The sequence below is a fragment of the Monodelphis domestica genome, chromosome 1, assembly GCF_027887165.1.
Source record: "Monodelphis domestica isolate mMonDom1 chromosome 1, mMonDom1.pri, whole genome shotgun sequence".
Classification (NCBI taxonomy): domain Eukaryota; kingdom Metazoa; phylum Chordata; class Mammalia; order Didelphimorphia; family Didelphidae; genus Monodelphis; species Monodelphis domestica.
Genome location: NC_077227.1, coordinates 170,864,103 through 170,886,383, shown reverse-complemented (window position 1 = coordinate 170,886,383; position 22,281 = coordinate 170,864,103). Strand labels below are relative to the sequence as shown.

Here is a 22,281-nt window from a genome sequence, read left to right as displayed (position 1 = left end):
AATTCAAATCTTCCTGCTTCAGGCCCAGCATTCTATCTATTATGCCAGGTAGCTGCCAGTTGCCACTATTTCTCAACCCAACTGTCAAAGTAAGAATCAATTAGTATGGGACAGCTTGGTGGCTTAGTGGAGAGAGAATCATGTCTAGAGATGGAAAGTCCTGGGTTCAATCTGGCTTCAGATAATTCCTACCTGTGTCACCCTGGACATGTCACTAAACTCCAATGGCCTAGCCCTTACCTCTCTTTTGCCTTGAAAACTATACTTAGTATTGATTCTAAGACAGAAGGTAAGGGTTTGAAAAGGGAAAAAAAAAAATCTATTAGTATTACATTACCATCTAAAGCAGTTCTCAACATTTTTGTGCATCATGGATCCTTCTGCCAGTCTGCTAAAGCCTAGGGACTCCTCAGAATAATATTTTTAAATAATTGCAAAAATGCCAAATTTCAGTTAGAATTTAATGAAAATAAAGGTATAATTTTTTTTTCCCAGCCAAGTTATTGGAATGCTTAAAATGTATCCGTATCTCTCTACATACTCCAAGTTAAGAGCCCTACTCTGAAATTCTCAGGTAGGGGACACAATGTAGATAGAAAGATGGACCTAGATCAGGAAAAACTGAATTCATATCTGGTCTCTGATACTTTCTAGCTGTGTGATCTTAGACAAGTCATTTCATTGCTGTTTCCCTCATATTTATAAATGGAAATAATAATAATATCTACCTTCCAGAGTATTTTTGATAATCAAATGAATTAACTTCTGTAAAGTGCTTTGTAAACCTTAAGGCCTATATAAATTCAAGGAATTACAGTTGCTGTTTTTATTTCTTGACATCATGACCCCTAGACCACTTTTTTAAGTGATGTATTTTTATTTTTTATCCTAAAAATTTCTAAAATTATGCCCCTGCTCTCTTTCCCACCCCTGCCCTGGGCCTGAATGTAATAGCTAACCCAAAACACTCAATATAGGGACTAAAACTGACAAATATATATATATATATATGTATATATATATATATACACAATATTCTGCTTTTTTTAATTCTCCACCTCTCTGCCAAGAGTAGAGAAGTCCATTTCATTATCTATTCTCTGTTGTTGTTCAGTTGTTTCAGTTATGCCCAACTCTTTGTGATCCCACTTAGAGTTTTCTTGGCAAAGATACTAGAATAGTTTGTCATTTCTTTCTCATCTCATTTAACAGATAAGAAAATTGAGACAAACAGGGTTAAATGAATCACCCAGGGTCACACAGCTAATAAGTGTCTCAGGCCAGATTTGAACTAAGGAAGATAGTAATTCACTCCAGTATTTTACAAAGAAAACCCCAAATAGGGTCATGAAAAAAGTCAGAAATGTCTGAACAATAACAAAAATCCACATGGAGTACAGTGAATTATTTTACTATGGCCTGAAGCTGAAATCATTTATAGACACATTATAGTTTTGTTTTTAATAATGTAGGAACTATTTAAAAGGCTAGTTATTTCCTTTTTCCTTAAATTTTGGTGACTAAATTTGATTTTTTTGACAAGAAATTTTTCAAGCAGATAGGTGTCCATGAGTGACCTACATATAAAAATATGGAAATCCATAGGATAACTCCAGGGTACTTAGCAGTTAATCCTTTACTGGGATTTCCTAGGAAGATACAAAATATGGCACAAAACAAAGACTGAGAAAGAAAAAAAAAACCTGACTCCTCTTCTCCTGAGTCTTCCTCTTGGCTCTGACCATTCCCCCTTCTCCATCTCATGTTAACAGATCAGATCTAGGGTCATTTGATTTTAAAGATAAATACAACTGGGGCAGTTAGGTAGCTCAGTAGATAGAAAGCCAGGCCCAGACAGAAGAGGTTCTGGGTTTGAATTTGACTTCAGACACTCCCTAGCTATGTGACTCTGGGCAAGACACTTAACCCTTACTGCCTAGCCCTTACTACTCTTTTGCCTTTGAACCAATATACATTGTTGATTCTAAGATGGAGGTTCAGGTTTAAAAAAAAAAGATAAATAGAATTATAAAATATCAGAGTTAGAAGAAACCATTAGTCAAACCATCTAGTACCAGAAAAAGCCCTTTTACAATATACCTCAAATGGTCTTTGTTGGAAGACCTTGGAGGATGAGGAACTCTGTGAAGATAGAATTAACTCTCCCTTTATCTAATTTTAGTTAATCAAATCAAGAACTTGAAGTGCCCCTACTTAGCACCAAAAGGCCACTTCAAGTTCTTGATTTAATTAACTAAAATAGACAAAGGGAGAGTAAATTCTATCTTCACAATGTTAAGGTCCAGAATTTCACCCACCACCAAGGAAGACTGCAGGCAATGCAATCAGGCAAGGAAAGAGGCCGTTTATTATGGAACTGATACGCGTATCAGTGGGAACCTCTGCCATCAGAGTTCCAAGCTGCTTCTGAAAGGCTGGGCTTTAAATACTTTTCAGCATGTATGGCCCCCTTCCAGCCCCTTATCTGCTACATACCATCCTTGGAATTTTGCCAGCATGTATAGTTCTTATCTGCTTCCTACTATTCTTGGGACTTTGACAATTTTATGTTATTAGGGTCTTCCTGGCCTTTATCTGGTACCCAGTGCAGCTGGAGTTTGGCATATTTATGGTTCTGACAAAATTCCCAAAGCTAACCAGCTCCCTGTTCAGGCCTTCCTGTATTTTCAAGGCTGGTCAATTTTGCCTTCCTCAACAACTCACTACTTCCCAAAATGGTTCATTCCACTTTGGGGCAATGTAAGTTGTACAGAAGTTTTCCCCTTATTTCTAGACAAAATGTGACTTATTTCAACTTCCACCCATTATTTCTAGGATGGCTCTCAAGGGTCCCTCAGAACAAGTCTGATCCCTCTTACCTAGGATAGTTCTTTAAATACTTGAGCATAAATAAGTATTCTTACCTGCCCTCCCAACACACCCCCATGAGACTTTTTGTCTCCAAGGTCAATATGAAAAAAGATGTCTGTACATGAAATCCAGGAAACACTAATACCATAAAATGTTTGCTATAGAGAACTAAAGGGTTTTTTTTTAAGCCTTAAAACCTAAATTAAATGTTGACATCCATCTAAAAAGGCAGAGATTGGCCATTTTTGCTCAACAGGTGAAATCTATATTGATTAATTAATGTGACAGAAATGAACCAATAAATACCAAAGATCTCACAAAGATACTCCAAGTAGGCTTAAAGGTGGCCAGGATGGAGCAAATCTGCTGGGATGGTTTCCAACTAAGTTCCAAACAGCTTAGAGGCCCTCTAACTGAAAAGCCTTGAGGGAGAGAGAAAAAACTGTATGTAAACAGAATACAATAGATTCTTCAAAGCTGGAATAATCCATAGGCTTTGGGGGATTCACCTAAGCATAGAAGCAGGAGCTTAGCATGGGCTCCCATCTCTCCCTTTTCTGAAAGAACAAGCCAGTTTTCCATGAGCCCTTTGTCTTGTCTTTCACAGTGATGGCGGCAGTGAGAGCAGGCCTTCCTGGCTAGATCACCACTCACACAGTGCAGGAAGGACCTGCCAGAGTATGAGGTTAATGGGAGAGATGCTATTCGCTTTCCAGAATGATGACTACAGACCTTCAATTTGAGACAGTCCTAGACTCCCCAGTGGAGTGGATGGAAAGTTGATTTACATACCCATAGGCTATCAGGCTGTCCTCAGGCTATTTATTACTCCTTTCTCAGAATACTCTAGAGCTTTGGGTCTCTGAAATGAAAGATAACCCTGTCTACTCCAGTGATTTTTGACTGGGGAAAAGCAGAACTCCTCTTGCATGTGGGAGCTCAAAAGAATGGGTTAATTTGGGAAATGGCTAAACAAATTGTAAGTATAAATATAATAGAACATTACTGTACAAGTTTGAAAATTTAGAAAAGCATAAGAAGACCTATATGAACTGGTGCAGAGTAAAATAAGCAGAATCCAGAAACATAATGCTCACAGGGACCATAAGGGAAATGAGAAGAAAAAAGAAACAAAACAAAAATTTCTTCTTTGTAGAAGTGGAGAACTAGGGGAATGGTATATTAAATGTATTGCCATAGGGGTTGATGTGTTGGAATGTTTACTGAACTATTTTTTTCCACTTCCTTTTTCATTCTTTGTCAAAAGGAGATAGGTGGTAGGTGGAGCAGAATGTTAAACATAGTCAGGAAGATCAAAGTTCACATTCAACCTCAAACAAGTCACTTGAGTTCTGTCTGCCTCAGTTCTCTCACTTGTAAAATACTATTTTACATTTTCTTCTCAGAATTGCTGTGAAGATAAAATAAGAAAATATCCATCAAGTACTGTGTAAACCTTAAAGCACAATACAACTGTTAGCTATTTTCAATAATTTTTGACTGGGTAGATATTTTAAGAAATTAAAGTGAGATGAACCACAAAGATAACATTTTTAAAATAAAATTTTAAATGAGCAAATATCTTTTGTAGATAGTTCTTTATTTCTTCTTCTTAAAGGATTTTAATAGTCACAAGTGACATTTTCAGCCAAGAACAAAGTAAGTGGGGAAGTAACAAGTCAGAAAGAACCAGAAACAACAATGATCCTAATCCCAATCAAAGCAAAAGCAACAAGGGAAATTCAAAACAGTGACACAAACATGGCTTTTATTTCTTCTTCATGCTGAATCTCTGGTAGTATTCTCAAGGTCTGAGAAAAGAAGATAGAGATGGAAGAGAATTCTTTGCCCTTGATTGTAGAATGCAAACACCATTGGCCAACAGGGGCCACCCTGCTGGGGGTGTGGTTTGGCTATCTCCTTTTCCTCTCACTCCTAGCATGGTCCTTCCCTGTCACCACTGCCAGCTGAGTGACAGCAAGCAAGAAGGAAGGGACAGTTATCTGTTTGGTAACTAGATACCATGGCAAAAATGCTACCACAAACCCTTCTTCTCTCACTTTTGAGAACTCTTCCTGTGGTTAAAAAATAGTAGGAGTCTCTAGCACAGGAAGCTTTAGATTTTCACAATAAATACTTTCTTCCACAATAAATGCATTACGTTATAATCATCCCGATGATCTTTCTCTTCAAAAATAGTCCATGGAACTAAGAAAAATAAGTAAGGTTGTGGACCTTTCCAAAACAGAACATGGCAATCATTATTTTAATATTTAGAATTATTTAATATTTAGAATATTTATTTATTTTATTTAAATTCTTAATATTTAGAAAATATAACTTTAAAGACATTAATAACAACAGCTATTTAAAGAGAATTAGAAGACTTGGGAAATGCTTTACAGATATACATTATTTCTCTGACCCAGTGAGATAGGTATAACAATATTCATTTCCCAGTTTTACCGAAGAGAAAGCTATGGCTCAAAGTTGTGAATTTCCCAGGGTCACAAAGCATCAAATGTCAAAGGTGGCATTCAAACCTAGAACTCTCCTGGCTCTTAGTCCTGGTAAGTCTATGCTGCCTCCAAAGTATTAAAACTTTTTTAAAAGGAAAAAAAAAAACCAACACAATTCTTTAAGTCAATTTTAGTTAGAGCAGATAGCTCAAGTGAAGAATGCAGAGTGCATAAAAATACAAAGATTAAATCTAGTTTCCTACCATTAAGGATGTTAGCATTTTCCCTTTATAGACAAAACTGGCATAAGTCATCCAAAGCTTATCAGACCACTTTCAGTAATCTAAATCAAGAGTTAGGTAGAGTCACTGAACAGATTCTCTACCATATTTTTAAAAATCAATTTGACTTTTTGGTAAATAAGAGACACAAGAATTAATGTAGTTAGTCTTCATACACATTCTCCACAATTAAACCTGTACTTTCGAATAAAACTCAGGAAATTCAGCCATGATTCTAAAAGTCTGGGGTAAGATTTAAGTGAATACATGTAATTCTGAGTTTATTTAAATCAAATATGCTTACAGTATCTGAAAATTGACCACAGAAAGCAATACCCCTCTAAGCAAATAAAACCTTAAACATACCTCAACAGGGAAAGCAAAATGGTGGTTGTTTTCCCAGACACTTTGGAGACCAGAGTTCCCACCTCTGATGCAAGTGAATAACTTTCAATCACATGTCCACATGGAGAAGGCTACTTTCCATTTAGTCCAGAGAGAAAAAGCTTATAAAGTCAGGACTAGAGGCTGATGGACTGTTCAAAGAGCTTTGCTCTAGCTACAGGAATACAGAAAATAGAGCATCTCTGTAAAAACTCACTCTACCTAATTACTCTCAGCTGTTTGTCATGTGGTCTTGGGGCTGACAAGTCAAGTGATTTCTCCCCCTTTCAAAAGCTTACCAAGATTCAATTATTTGGTTTATCTCTGAGAAGGAGCTATACAGAACTGCAACAAACCATTAAAAATGTCCTATTTATCGCATTTTTCCTAATCAGCATAAACTCAACATTTGTGATTTCTTAAGAAGGCCTGAAAACAATGAGAAAGATTGATAAAGTTTGCTAAAGATCACACCAGACGTAGAACACTGACTATACCTTCACACTCTGTGGATGCACTCTGTTGGTTAGTTTTACTGAAATGATTTTTTCTCTTTCTTTTTACTCTTTGTTATGAAGGGTGGCTTACTAAGTAGGGGACAGAGGGATATACTGTATTGGGAAATGAAAGTGATGTAAAAAATAAAATCCATCAATACAAATTTCAAATGACAAGAAAATATTTCAGCAATGATTATTATTTCTTTCTGATCACCGGGTTTCTTCAGACCAGTAGGGTGTTCAACCCTCAGCTTCCAAGATAAATAAGAGTGCCATTTACAGGGTAGCACAGAAGTGCTGATTTCAAAAAGACGGGGCTGTTAGAAAGGAGAATGACACATGATTGAAAGTTCCATTTAGTTCACTGAGGAAGACCCAATCATAAATGGAAGTATTAAATAATAAACATTGATTTTTTTAAGGATAATAAGTCAACATTCCCTGCCCCAATCCCTACATATTATACCAATCTCACAGTAATGATAATTTATATAATAATAAATTAAACAGTTTATGAAATATTGCTGTTCAGTTATTTCAATCATATTCAACTCTTTTTTACTACATTTAGGGTTCCCTTAGCAAAAACAGTAGTTTGACATTTCCTTCTGCAGCTCATTTTACAGGTGAGGAAACTGAGTCAAAAAGGATTAAGTGACTTTCCCAGAGTCACACTAGTGTCTTAGGCCACATTTGAACTCAGGTCTTCCTGACTTCTAGGTCAATATTCTACCCACTGCCTCACCTAACTGCCCCTTATTAAATTATACAAATTATATAAATTATTAACTTTATTTATAAATTATAAACTTACATATGCATTTATTAAATAAAAATTAAACAAATTATATAAATGATTTGCATAAACAATAATTTACAAGTATCATGCGTTTTTAAAAATATTTCACATATATCATCTTCTTGTAATCTTATAACAACTCTGTCAAGTAGGTGTTATAGGCTTAATTATCTTCATTTTACAAATGAAGAAACTGAGGTTCAAAAAATTTAGCAACTTGGCTTAGGTAATATCAGAGGCAAGAACTGAATCCAAATCTTCCTTTAATATAAGTATTCTTTTATACAACACACTGTCCATTAGTTGCACCAATTGGGTTATACATAGATATAGATTTAGATATAGATAGAGGCATAAATATATGTATGTATATGAGCTCAAATTCATTTGCATGAAACTCTCCACACGGGTGGCTATGTATTATAGCTCAATGCTCTGGGCCTTGTAAGGGGGTGGAATTGGAAAAATCTTGACTTCCAAGCCAAAGAGAAGAAAAAAGAAAAGATTTTCTCTACACCTCAAGCACCTCTCCCTGAAAAGCACTTAGAAATGTTTGTCCTCTCTCAAGTCTGGAAGTTAGAAGACCAAGGGCATCTCTCCCAAACTTTCACCAATTCTGCCCTCACTGGGGCACAAAGAATTGAGTAATCAACTTCCATCAGTGAAGAAAGTCTTACACAAATAGCCTTGAAGTCCAAGGTTAGATATATGTAAACTGAAGGGAAAGAATCCACAAAGTCACTGAAATTCACAGTTTACGCTGGGCTTACAACTAATCTGATCCTTTTGGAACATCCTATATTAAATATCCATTTATAAGAAAAGAATTGAAGTCATAAATCTATTATTAATCCTGTTGGCATTTGAATGATATTGGAATTCCTTTATCTCAAAGTAGAATGAAAATAGAACAAAAAAAGGAGAGGATGTAGGGCAGACTGTAATATCTTTTTTATCCCAAAGTCAAATAAATAAATTATTCTAATCTGAGAAAGTCATCCTGAACACTGGGAAAATTTTATAACATCTGAAAAGGAGTTCAGCTTCTGTGATATTATTGATGCACAAAAAAAAGAAAGAAAGAAAGAAAGAATGCTAGATTTGGAATCAAAGGATATAGTTTGAAATCCTGCCTCTGCCACTAATACCTGTGTGATGTCAGACAATTTATTTAACCTTGATAATTCTCAGTTTCCTCATCTGTAAAATAAAGAGGTTGAATTAGGTGACCTCTAAGGTCCCTTTGAGTTCTAAATCTATGCTCCTATGACTGCCAATTTTCTATAAGGCTTTAGAGTAACAGCTTCAGCACAATGAAATGCATACCAATGCCTTCATGTGCAAGTTGATCTCCCCTTACTGTAATCTAGTCTTGTCTAAAAGCAGAATGAGGATAGTTAAGAATGAAAACATCAAAATCTCTTCGCTTGGAAAGCACAGATATTCTCTCACATTGTCAGGACTTTGAATTTTTGTTTTTATTTTCAAATACTTATGCATTTAATTAGAACAGAAAAAAGGTAAATAACAGGAAAAATCAAGATGCAAGATTATTCTCAGACCCTGGTGGAGGAACTATGAATTCATAAAGACCTACTGTGTAACCTCAGAGACTTCCTAGATGTGTGACCCTGGGCAAGTCAAAAGAGGAGTTGGAGGAAGAGGAGGAGAAGGAGAAAGAAGAGAAGGAGAAGAAGAAAATTTCTTAGGCACTATGTATGCTAAATACTTTTTTTAAACCCTTACCCTGTCTTAGAATCAATACTCTATATTGGTTCCAAGGCATAAGAGTAGTAAAGATTAGGCAATGCAGGTTGTGTCATATAGCTAGGAAGTGTCTAAAGCCAAACTTGAACCCAGAACCTCTCATCTCTGGGCCTGATTCTCTAACCATTGTGACACCTAACTGCCCCCTGTGGTAAAAACTTTTTACATATATCTCCTTTGATCCTCACCAAAACAAAAACAAAAACAACCTGGGAAGTAGGTGCTTTTATCATCCCCATTTTATAGTTGAGGAAACTGAAGCAAACAGAAGTTTAAGTAATTTTCCCAGGGTCACACAGCTAATAAGTGTTTGAGTCTGGGTTTGTACTCAGGTTTTCCCAGCTCCAGAACCAGTGCTCTCTCCTGAGCCCATATAAGAACACTCTCCCACGTTCTCACACATTGGTATAAGAAGGAACAAATCACCAGAAAGCTAGCAATCCAGAGAGAGCAGAGGTTTCAGGGCCATCTGCCTGGCCACTCCAGCCTGACCTTCCCGTCGATTTCTCCTGCCAACCCACCATGCATCACTGCCATTGTTGATCCTGCCTCCCACAGTTCCTTAGTATGGTTCATTTGCCACCATTGTTCCATTCTTTCTCCAATGTAATCCATTAAATTAACTGCCCATGCTAATTACTCTCTTGCCTCCCAAACTGCTGCTGCTCAATAATTCTCTACAGAATATAGTTGTTTCACATTCATGTGTTCACCTGGTGCCACTGTCCTTTGGTCTCTTGGACGCCTGCTTCCACTGATGCTTCTTAAAGAAAGTGTCACCCACTGGGAAAAATTTTTATAGACAAGTTTCTTGGACTGAGGTCTCATATCTAAAATATGTAGAGAGCTTTTATCAAATTTATAAGACTAGGAGCCATTCCCCAGTTGATAAATGGTCAAAAATATGAACATGATTTTTGGATGAAGAAATTAAAGCTATAAATAACTATGTGAAAAAATAATCTAGGCATTATTGATTCAAGAAATGAAAATCAAAACAACTCTAAGCTAGTGAACACAACATCGGTCATCTGGATTTCCTGGGTGGTACCCAAAAAAGTTGCCTAGGAAGCTGTAAGTTTCTAAAGCCAGGCTTCTCAACAAAAGGTTCTAAGCTTTTACTCTTACGTGAGTTAGTGAAGCTGAATTTCATTCACTTCTTTCCTATCTTACAGAGTATAGACAAGGAAGGGTCCCTGCTCCCCTACACCTATGAGTGCTAGTGCACCTCTTAGTCCCAGAGCTGTGCCCTGGACCCCTGCTTTTTTTTTTTTTAAACCCTTACCTTCCATCTTAATCAATACCAAGTATTGATTTAAGGCAGAAGAGTGGTAAGGGCTAGGCAATGGGGGTTAAGTGACTTGCCCAGGATCACACAGCTGGGAACCCTGCTCTCTTATGAATGATCACAAGCACTCTTCTCCACCCTAGAACTGCATATGGGCAATAGAATTGCCAGATAGTGCCAGCTGCACCCAGTGCCAGCAGACGGCCCCCCTTAATCTCTTTTCGAACCATTGTTTAACTTCCTTACCATCACTGGGCTGAGAGAACCTGAAGATATTGCTGCCACTGTCACAGCTATCTCAAAGGCCTGCTGGTGCTACTGTGGTGTGTGGGCTCTGGACCAGCCCTGGTGTCAAAGATCTCCCCTGCCAACTTCCTAGGTTGTCTTAAACTGGAAAAATGACTCACTCAGACCTTTTGTTGATTCTGCCACTCTAAAAGATGATTTGAGGCATTTTTTTTTTTAAATTAAACCCTTACCTCCTATCTTATACTCACTCAGAACTCTGTTTTGGTTCTAAGGCAGAAGAGCAGTAAGGGCTAGGCAATGGGGGATAAGTGACTTGCCCTAGGAAGTACCTGAGGTCACACTTGACCCCAGAACCTCCTGTCTCCAGGCCTACATCTCTAGTCACTAAACTACTTAGCTGCCCCCTTGAGGAATTATTTTAAAGTTATTTGGAAGGGAATCTTGAGAGAGTTTAGGTAAGTTTGTGCCTCTGCTCTGCCATCTTGGCCCTAAAAGTGTTAGTACAGTCTTAAGTGATTAAAGTTCAAATAGTATTATTATTAAAAAATTTTAGGAAAAAATCTTTAATTTAAGAAACCATTGAAGTTTAAGACTGCACTAAGTCTTTTAGGACATCTTGTATCGCTCCATCAGATAAAACAGATTTTTGGGCCATCTCCTCAATCAAAATTGAGGAAGAGGATCAGGATGAAAATTCATCTTTTCTATGCTCAGAACAAATCCAGTGACAGACAGAATGATAAGGATAATAAGTACCACATCCTGTTCCCACATAATTTTGATTTCTTCTGCTAGTTCTCTTATTCGATTATGAGTATTTGGCAAGGCAAACTCTATTAAAAGACATTATCCCTAAATGTTTATAAATCTTTCAAAGTTGTTTTTCCTCATATTACTGTTGTCATGGTGGAAACTGTTCTCTTGTATCTGCTTGCCAGTGTGCCTGGCCCAAGCCTTAATAGATGATGGTTTATTTGACTCATCTCGTTTTGCATTGGTTCTGAATTCTGATCAAAGCAAGGAACAATTACTGCAAAAGACAGAGAATGAAACCTGCCTCTCCTACCTGTAGAGATACAGACTGAGACATGTGTTTTCAGACATGGCAGAAGGGTTGATTTCTTCTATGGGACTAGGCTTATTTGTTAGAAAGGAAGGTTCATTAGGGAAGGCAGTCAATTAGTAGATAGTGATAGATTCACCCATAAAAAAATGAACATCAGGAAAACATTTTTTAAATGTATATTTAAACAGAAAGGAATATGACATAATTATTACTTGCTACCTTGATTAAAGAGCAGCTTATTACTTACTACTTTGTTAAACATTTTTTCTTAAATCATAGCCAGTTCAATAGAGTCTGGCTACAAGAAGGTATTAAAAAGAACCAGAGAAAAAAAGGGTAAAGTGATAATGCTTGAGTCATCGCAGTGAACTAAGTGTGGAATAACTTTCTTTTCAAGTCATAAATTCTAGCACTGATTGTTTTATCTATATATACATAAATATGGTTTTTTTTTACAGTGCTTCTCCCATCCTGCCAAATTTTACTGTAATTTGATTTAGTGATAAAAAGAAAAGGGGGAGTAAGATGTCCAGTTAATTCTGCAATTCCTCAGAAGAAGACTTTCTCCAGGAAGTAACTAAAATTACTTTTCAATTTAAAAAAAAAGCTCACAGTTTCTTACATGCATCTTTTTTTCCAATGTCTTTTTTTTGTATATTGAATTTTATGTTTAACTATTAAATTCACAATAATTTTTTTTATTTTAAAAATTTCTGGATCAGCGTTATTATTGGTCAGTTATTAGTGGTCAATGTCTGGAGGATTATGGGCAACAATTCTGGCAATGATGATGGTCTTATTCTAATACAATTGTTGAAATTCTGCTGGATATCTCAAGAACTATATAACAATTTGTCATTTGTTAGTTTAGTTGGAGAGTTGCTGATGTATAATTCTAGCTACTGGCTGTATCTTGTTAGTATAAGATTTTTTATAGCCTTCCATTATTACTGAATCCTTGTACAATTTGAATTGACCATGAAATCTGCAGTCCTTAAGGTTGATTTTCTATAATTTCTGGAGGCAAAGACTTAGATGTTTGCTATCATAAACCCCTTTGTTTCCATAAACTGGTAGATATGGCTCAGATGCTTCTTTGTCGGTGTTGTGAGGTGTTGTGGGCTGCTTATATGGCTAATTGTTTAATCTTTGGTGTGAGCCTTTATTCCTTAGAATTGGCAAATGCTTCAAATCAGGACTTAATTTAAGAACATATGCTTACCAAAGGTGTTCATCACCATCACAGGCAACGACTTGTGTTGTTGTTGTTGAATTGTTTCAGTTAGACTCTTTGTGACCCCATTTGGGGTTTTCTTGGCAGAGATACTGGAGTGATTTGCCCTTTCCCTCTCTAGCTCATTTTACAGATGAGGAAACTGAGTCAAATAAGTATTTTTTTTTTCCCCAGGAACATAGCTAGTAAATGTCTATGGCCAGATTTGAACTCAGGAAGAGGAATCTTCTTGACTCCAGGGCCAGTACTTCATCCACTGCACCACCTAGCTGCCCTTGATGCCCTAGGCAGAGCCCAAATAGAAGAGGTATCTATATTCCCTACAAATGGTCAGATCCCCCAAATGTGTCTATTTATACATGATGGATGAGGTAACCAGTACCTGGAAAAAGTAAGTGATTTGCCCCAGGTCACACAATACCCACCATCGCCACCACTACCATTTATTTAGTATTTAATGTGCATAAAATTTGCTAAATGACAAAGCCATGACTTGATCCCAGATCTTCAGACTCCAGAGCTAGATCTCTTTTCACTGTGCTTTAGTTTTAAGACAACTTACCTGGTTGAGCATAGGTCACACAGGAAATAGGACAAAAACTGAAAAGGTGTGTTTATCCCCATTCTCAGAAAGACAATATTTAGTAATGACAGTGATACTCCTTCCTGGGTATATTAAAGCTCAGACCGGATAACGGGGAATACCATCAGATCACACTACCTTGGAAGCACCAAAAACTTACAGAGCCCTGGAACTTGCTTGGAAAACAGCAACTTGAAAAAGCCTGAAGCTTGGGACAGTGCCTCCCTTCCCCCAGGGGAGCAGAACTCAACTTCTAACATAAAGTCAAGAAATAGGCTGGGGAATTGAGCAAATAACAATAATGAAAGTTATTACAGTGGCAGGGAAGATGAAGTGAAATAGCAGGTCCAGTCCCTATGTATAACATTAATAATCTATATTTTTCAAGATGTTTTCACTTCTCTCTCCACTGTCTCTGACCAGATTCTGTTATTTGTAGAAGGCAAAGTGGGGAAAATATTAGGATGAGCATGAGAAAGAAAGAAAGCAATTTGCTAATTCAAAAAAACAGGCTCTCTGTCCTTTGTTATTCCAGGACACCAGGTTATCAGGACCAAGAGACCCAGAATTTCATTGCTGTGAACTCTGCCCATCTCCTCCATTTGTACCACAGCTTATGATAAGGTATTTAATGGAAGATTTTGATTGCAACCTTTTTTGACTCCGAATTTGAAGATGGAGTAGTGGGAAAATAACAAGCTTAAGCCAAGTTCGGGTTTAGGCATGGACTGCTTTTGAATTTTTTTTTTTAACTCTTACTTTCTGTCATAATAACAGCTCTAAGATATAAGGGGAAGGACTCGGCAAACAGGGTTAACTGACATGCTGAGGGTCACAGAGGTAGGAAGTATATAAATTCAGATTTGAAGGCAGGTTCTCCTGACTCCAGACCTGGCTCTCTATCCACTGTGACATCTAGTTGCCCTATGTGAACTGCTTTTGGTACAAAAGTCTACAATTATTAGCTAGTCACAAGTACGGTATGGACTCTCAAATGGAGAGTGAATGCAAGAGAAAATACGACAGTGCCAGAAACATTAAATTTTTTTTCCCCACATTATAGCAAAAATCATTCCAGGTTCATGAAGGACTGGAAAATGATTCATTAAATATGATACCTCTTTCTTTGCATAATAATTAAAGTTCATATCTTCTAAATGGTTTAGGTAGTTCTCCTATCTCAAAAATAGAAAAAACTCACTAATCTTTCTACTAATTAGATGAAAAACAACCACTATTGCAGCATGAAGGAAGTTGCTGACATTCATGTCCTACAAGGGAAGGAAGTTGCTTGAGATAATTGTGTAAGTTGAGCAAGATAATGGAAGGTGATTGTGACTATAGACTTAGAAAGCCAAAACCCAACAGCAGGCCCTTGCAGAAAACAACAGGGATAAGTGTGTTTGGGTTCAGAACCTGAGTCCTTAAATTAGCTGTATCAAAAGACAAGATGGACTTCTCTCAACACACCCCACAAATCACGATCTACTGCATTTCACACTTAGCTCTTCTTTTCCATGACTTAACCTTTATCTCCCAAGAGTCAGTTTTTATCTCCATAAGGTCTACTGGAGATAGGGTGGCATGAATGGGCCTAATAAATAGATAACTATACTTCTGCAAAGACACATCCCCATTGTGTGAAGACCTCTGTCAAATACAGTTCGACTTCTACATAAATGCTTCCAAGGAAAGCAGATGGCTAACTTGGGTTTATTCTAGTCATGTGAGTCACATAAATTGCAAAGGCCAAGGGCAGTAATTTTACGTTTTATTTTGATTGAAAAATATAAATATAGGTGGGTGGAGAGAGTTACAGAATGTCAGAGATAGAAGGTGCTTAAAAGATAATCTAGTTCCCTCATTTTGTAGCAGAAACAAAGGCCCAGGCAGATAACAAAATTCAAAACCCAAATAGATAACCCCAAGTTCAACATTTTTTTTCCAGTATCTTCATCAATCCAATTCAGTTCAACAAACATTTGTCAAATGCCTACTATATTCTGTACTATAGTACTATACTATGGTCTAGAGATTCAAAAAATAAAGACAACAGAGCTCTGATCCTTACAGAGATTATAGTATAATGAGGCATAGGAGGAAACAGAGACCTTGTCAAGGCAAGTCAACCCCTTCTCTACAATTTAATTTTGGAGAATTATCTAAAGCAGAGGTGTCAAATACATTCCAGTCAGGCTACATGAGGGTCACTGGAACCAGATCCAAATGTAATTGGGAAATAATTAAAGAAATAAAAATACAATAAAGCATAGATAATATTGTATTTTTCAAATAATTCAATAAGCAACCTGTAGAGCTGGGTGTCAGACAGCTAAAACATGTCAGAGGTAAGATGGAACCCAAGCCTTTCCGATTCTTAGACTATCTCTCTATTCAGTACACCATGCTGCCTGCCATTGTACCTATACACAAGTAGATATGATACAAGGTAGATTCTAATAAGAGCATAGGAGAGATCCAGACAAGTTACTCTCTAAAAATGTAAGGAAGCAATCCCTTTCAGTCTGGGGAAAATCAGAGATTTCACAGAGAAGTAATCACCTAAGCAAAGCTTTGAAGAAAAAGAATAATTTCAACAGAAATGTGAAGTGAAGGTCTTTCAGGGAGGTATGGGGTAAGGGTGGAGGAGCCTATTAAAATGCATGGAAGAGGGAAGATCAGCAAAGGATTAATACAGAAATAGAGACTATCTAAATTGAGAGTGTCAGAAGCAGTGTAATAAGGAATAAGATTGAAGACAAATTGTAGAGGGTTATACTAATTCCACAGGAAGGTGTTTCTATTGCCCAGAGGAGAATATAAGATTTCCATTAGCTGTGACTTTGAAAATGATTGTCTTAATTACTGTTACTATAAGGGGCTCATGACCTTATTGATGTGGCCACTCCTCCTCTGGGGCAAATCAAAAACCTACAAGAGAGGGTAAGTCACTTAACCCCAATTGCCTAGCCCTGGAAGCTCTTCTATCTTAGAACTGATACTAGGACAGAGGGTTAGGGTTATTAGGGTTATTTGGGTTTTTTTTTTTTAATGATTATGGGAAATCCAGTTCAAGATATGCAATAGCCACTTAGAGATGTAAGGCTTTAGGTCAGAGAAAAGTTAGAGCTGGATAAAATTAACTTTAAATCATTAGTATAGAGATGATCGTGGAATCCATGGGAGTTTATGGGGTCAACAAATGAAACCAAAGTGCAGAGAATTAAAGGAACATGCTCAACTAGTTAGTGGTAAGGTAAAGACTTGAACCCAAGTCTCTGGCCCAATATCCCTTTCCATTATAATCTGGCAAGAAAACACTAATTTTTCATAGAAACCAGTGCTGGCTGCTTCTGATGGAAAGGGCTCATCCCTTTGAGAAATGACATTTCACTCTCTTTTGTTCTTTCTTCTTTGCATCTTTTTTTGTTTTTATATACACCATGAAGGAGATGGTGAGGATGGGAAGGGCAGGGGGAGGAGGAGAATGAGAAATCTAATCACAGCAGCCACCTGCAGTAGACAAAGGAGTTTGAAAGTTTCTGTTAAATGGTCTTATCTGGTTCAACTTGCTACTTTTGACACAAAGTATTTAAACTTGATTCTATCCTAAATTTGTTCTCTGGGAAATAAATGAATCCTTAATTAATTTAAAGCCTTTTAATCTGTTCATTAATGGCTTTTCCTTAACCCAGAGACAAAATCTAAAACCATTCAGAACAGGAGTTCTTTGTGTCAGGGTCTTACTTTGGCAGTTTGGTGAAGTCTATGGACCTCTTCTCAGAAAAGTTTTTAAATGCACATGATACAAGATCACAGAGGAAACCAATAATACTGAAATAGAAGTTCCTTTCTTTATTGTTTTAAATTCCTGTATCCCAAATGAAGAATATCAGGTCTAGAGAGCAATTAGAAGCCTTAGAGCTGACTGAGCCCAAGAGATGAAAAAAGAAGTTACCTTAAGATCTTCTTCCAAGGCAACATAGGAAAATGATAGTCGGTCCTTTTACTTCTGATCCCCATCAGAGAGCCTACCCTCCTAACTGTCCAAAAGCTTAAAGGAAGAGGATTACTGCCCTAAAACCCTCTAAAGGGCAAGAGGTAAACCCAAAGCCTAGGAGAATAGGAAAAGCCTCAAGGTAAAGGTTAGCTGACTATTATTCATTGATTTATTATTCTTTGAAACTACAAAAAATATCTCCTTTGAGATCAGGGAACTGCTAACATTGTAATTGTTCTGTGTGTCCTTGGCCAAGTCACTTAAATTCTAAAGTTATCAACTAGGTGGCCCAGTGAATACAGTGGCTAGCAAACATTAATAAAGGCTTGCTGACTGTCTAACAGAGTAGCGGACTGGGAATTAGGATGTCTTCAGTTCAAATATACCCTGCAACGCTGGACAAATCAATTAATTCTTTTTGCTTCACTTTCCTCATCTGTAAAATGGAGATAATAAGAACCTCACACACAGGGTTTGTTGTGAAGTTCAGATGAGATAACCTATGTCAAGTGCTTACAAACCTTAAAACACTATTGTTACTATTTGTAACAATTGTTATAACTATTGTTATAAAAATGAAATTGGATTAGATGGCCTCTAACCTCCCATACAACTTTAAATACTATGATCCTAAGAATGGACAATTTTGCTTATGAATGAACAACCTCTGGCTTTTGGAACAAATTATATTTGTAGTTTGCTTTTCTGAGAATAAAAGATTTGGATGAAATATTTCCTTTCTCCCAGAGCTGTTACTTTGATTCATTGCAACTCATACTACATTAGTTTCACTTTCTGTAATATTTCCGAAAGGCTGTTTCTTAATGAAATGGTAACTGCAAGTGATCTTGGTGGAGGACCCTCCTTAGCAAATCCACTAGCCATCAGTTACAGTATAGATCATCAAATTTCAGAATATGTATACCAAATACAATTTCCTTATCTGGAAGTCAAAATGGGTTCATTATTCAGAAGCAGTCTTTTTTTTTTCCATCTCAGAGTCTTCAATTTAACAGGAAGCTGTAGAAGTAATGAACAAATTTATTTTCATTTCCTTAAGTAACCCCTGAGTCAACCCTTATCTTGGTTGCAAACCCCTCCAAGAAACAATGAGAGATTCTCCCAGTTGCACAACTTAGCACTCCTCACTGATAAGATCTTATTGCTCAAATTGCTATATAATGTTTAATACCATAGGTAACACTAGAACCAAAAAGCTGGGAACAATGGCTATAGTTATTTCCTGGTTCACTGTGGGCAAACTGATTTCACAAATCATGCACTAAAGCACTAAAGATAAATAAAACCGTATTTATAGACTACACTAGAAAAAAAAAACAACCAAAAAACCTAATAGCAAAAGGATTTAATCAAGACATAATATAAATAGGAGGAAATCAAGTAGTAGAATAACCATTCCAAAAGAAGTATCATCCCCTAAGTAATATAGGAGATAGAAAACTCCAAAGGAAAATTTATGTGAGGGTAAAGAATTAGTTTTCTTTCTTCCTTCCTTCCTTCCTTCCTTCCTTCCTTCCTTCCTTCCTTCCTTCCTTCCTTCCTTCCTTCCTTCCTTCCTTCCTTTCTCTCTTTCTTTCCCTTACCTCCTGTCTTAATATGAATTCTAAGATAGAAGAGTGGCAAAGGATAAGCAACTAGGGTTAAGTGACTTGGTCAGAGTCACACAACTAAGAAGTGTCTGAGACCAGATTTCAACCCAGGCCTGGTGTTCTGTCTACTGTACAACCTAGCTTTCAACATGGTCAGATAGAGTAAGGCAATTTCTCATCTCTTCTCAACATGCTTTCAGGGGCCAACAAGCAAATCTATCATAGTACCTTGGAACTGGGTTTGTATAGGCTCCAGGATACAAACTCCCAAGAATCTATTTCCTGGATTTCCAAACTGAATACAGCTAAAGCACAAGCATCTTCTGTTTCAGTTAGGCTATATTCCCCAAGTTATACTGATCCTGTTTATCTTTCTGTGCAAGGCTATTCATGAATAACTATAGCCCTATCCCTTTCACATTGTTTTGGGGTTGTTTTCCCCTCTCATCTTTGTTGTCTAATTCTGGGCTTTCTGACAAAATTCCTCATCCCAGCATGTCTAATGGTATTCTTATATCCTGAAGCTTTCTCTAGTGAGCACCTTTGCCTAATATTTGAATCCATGCTAGAGTCTCTATTAAGGGTAAAGGCAACCTCTACCCTTATTACATACAAATATAAAAATTCTGTGCCCCTGCTGACAATAATCCACTTGCCCATATCCTATCTTAAGGGAATCCCCAAAGTCAGTGACAACCTGAACCAATTATTTCTTAAGAACCCCATTTCCATTCCCTTCTGGCCTAGAAGAAATTTAGTAGAATGGAAATAGAGCTGGCTCTGAAATTAGAGAAGTAGAGCCAGAGGAAATAAGTTCAAATCTTGCCTCTAATGGTCACTATTACTTAAGTGGCCTTGGGCAAGTCACTCAACCTCAATTTCCTCATCTGTAAAATATGGTAGTTGAACTACATGGTAAGCAGGTGTCAAAGAGAGAGTCAAGAAGATCTGAGTTCAAAAATAGCCTCAGATACTTATTATGTGATCATGGGCAAGTCATTTAACTTCTTTTTGTCTCAGTTTCCTCATCTATAAAACAGAAATAATAATAGCACCTCTCTCATAGATAATATCTGTAAAGTGCTTAACATGGTATCTGACATATAGAAGGCTAAAGCTTATTATTAATGTCTATTCCCTCCCCCATCTTTTTCATTACTAGATCTGTAAGCCTGTAATCCTATAATTGTGAATATTTCCTCCAAGGTATTATATGCCTTGGCATCAGGAACTACTCTCATATAGATTTGTTAAAGGATTGGGTAGCATTTGAATAATCTAAACTTTGGTTCCTCTTGTTAAAAATGAAGGTTATAGCATCCAGGACAACAACAACAACAACAACAAAAAACGAAGTGGTGTATCTTCTCAAGAGGTGTCATACTCTTCGTCGTCAGAAATCTCTTACCTTGATACGCTCCTGGAGTTCTTCCATTTGGAATTATCTGTTTAGGGCAGAAGTTCTTAACCAAGTTTCAATCAGTCAATAAACATTTATGTGCCAGATACTGTGCTAATTGCAGGAATTAAAAAAAAAGAGAATTCCTGCCCTTAAAGAGCTCACATTCTAATGGGGAAATAGACATAAATATATATATATATATATATATGTATATATATACACACACTATATACAAGCAAGATTATATATAAGATAAATTGGAGAAAATCAACAGAAGAAAAGCACTAGTCCTAAGGAGGCTCAGGAAAAATTTCTTTCAGGAGGTGAAATTTTTATCTGGGACTTGAAGGAAGTCAATGAAGCTAAGAGGCAGAGATGAAGAGGGAGAGAATTCCAGGCATGGGGAACAATCAGAGAAAATACCTAGAGTAGACAGATGGAGTATATTGTGTGAGGAACAGCCAAGACCAGTGTTACCCAATCTTAAAATATATAAAAGAGAATAAGAAGATCTATGAACTTGGTTGTTATTGGAGGTGGGGGAGGGGTAAAATATTTTGACAACTACTTCAATATGATTATTTCTTTTGTAATTCTATGTATTTAATTTTATGCATTTAAAAACATTCTGAGAAGAGGTCCACTGGCATCACTAAACTGTCAAAAGGAACCATGACACAAAAAGGGTAAAAACCCCTGATTTACCTTAAATTTTTGCCTCGCTCCAACCCTCTAACCCAGCTCTTCCCCAAAGAATCATTCTCTAGTTCTTTGGGGGCTACCAGATCTTTTCAATTACTCTTCAATTTCATTTCTAAGAGACACTGGGGCTCATCATGCAAATCAGCTGTTAACTCTCTATCTCTCTCTGTCTCTCTGTCTCTGTCTCTATCTCTGTCTCTCTGTCTCTCTCTGTCTCTCTGTCTATCTCTCTGTCTCTCTCTCTGTCTCTCTCTCTCCCTCTCTCCAATCTCCCCCACCCTCAAGAAACAACCATTGCCATAAATTCAACATAGGAAATTATTTGACAAGTCATATTGAAATTTTAATTAATAATTTATTGCCATATATCTGATTTATCACCCTCCAGATAAATCTGGTCAAATCAGACCAAAAGAGAAAAGTACAACCTTTGATAATTTTAATTCAACTATTTTCATTTCTTTTTCTTAAAAACAGAGAGAAACTATATCGCTATGCCTAATCAGTCATAACTAGTGAGACATCCATCTGACTGGCATAACTGTTGTTTCCAGGGCCTAGTAGACAGGCTACAGCAAATCAGACCAATAAGATATTTTGGTTTCTAAGCAACCACTTTTTATTATAAGGCTTTGACCTAGCAGCTGGTTAGTCTATATATGAATTCATCAACAAAGCTACGAAAAACAAGATCACAGTCTCTGAAATACCGTAGTGTGGCTAACTGAGAAGTAAGAATTCATGTCATTGGTTTTCAAGATGCTCTTTCTCAACAAATACAGCTAGTCAAAATTTGAATGAGCCTCTGATGAGCTCTGAAGGGCAGCACTTCCCCATCCCCTACATCTACCTGCAGAGGCGACTGCCACGTTTTCTCCATATACAGGCTAACAAATTTATCCATCACAAAAGGGTGCATCACCACACAACTGGATCCTGAGACACAAAATTCTCAGAAGAGTCATATGTGGTTTTTGAGTAATCATTTGACTGCTACCAGATAGAAGGATATTCTGGAGAAGGGGTTATTAACTTATTAACCTAGGGTCCACGGAAGGGGATAGGTCTATGAATTTGGATGGAAAA

General features: G+C 37.0%; 1 protein-coding gene across 2 annotated transcripts in view; it reads right to left on the bottom strand.

The window, feature by feature from the left end:
* RAB27A (RAB27A, member RAS oncogene family) overlaps positions 1–22,281 on the bottom strand; it is a 101,449-nt gene that overhangs the window by 74,295 nt on the left and 4,873 nt on the right. The gene's annotated exons all lie outside the window — the stretch shown is intronic.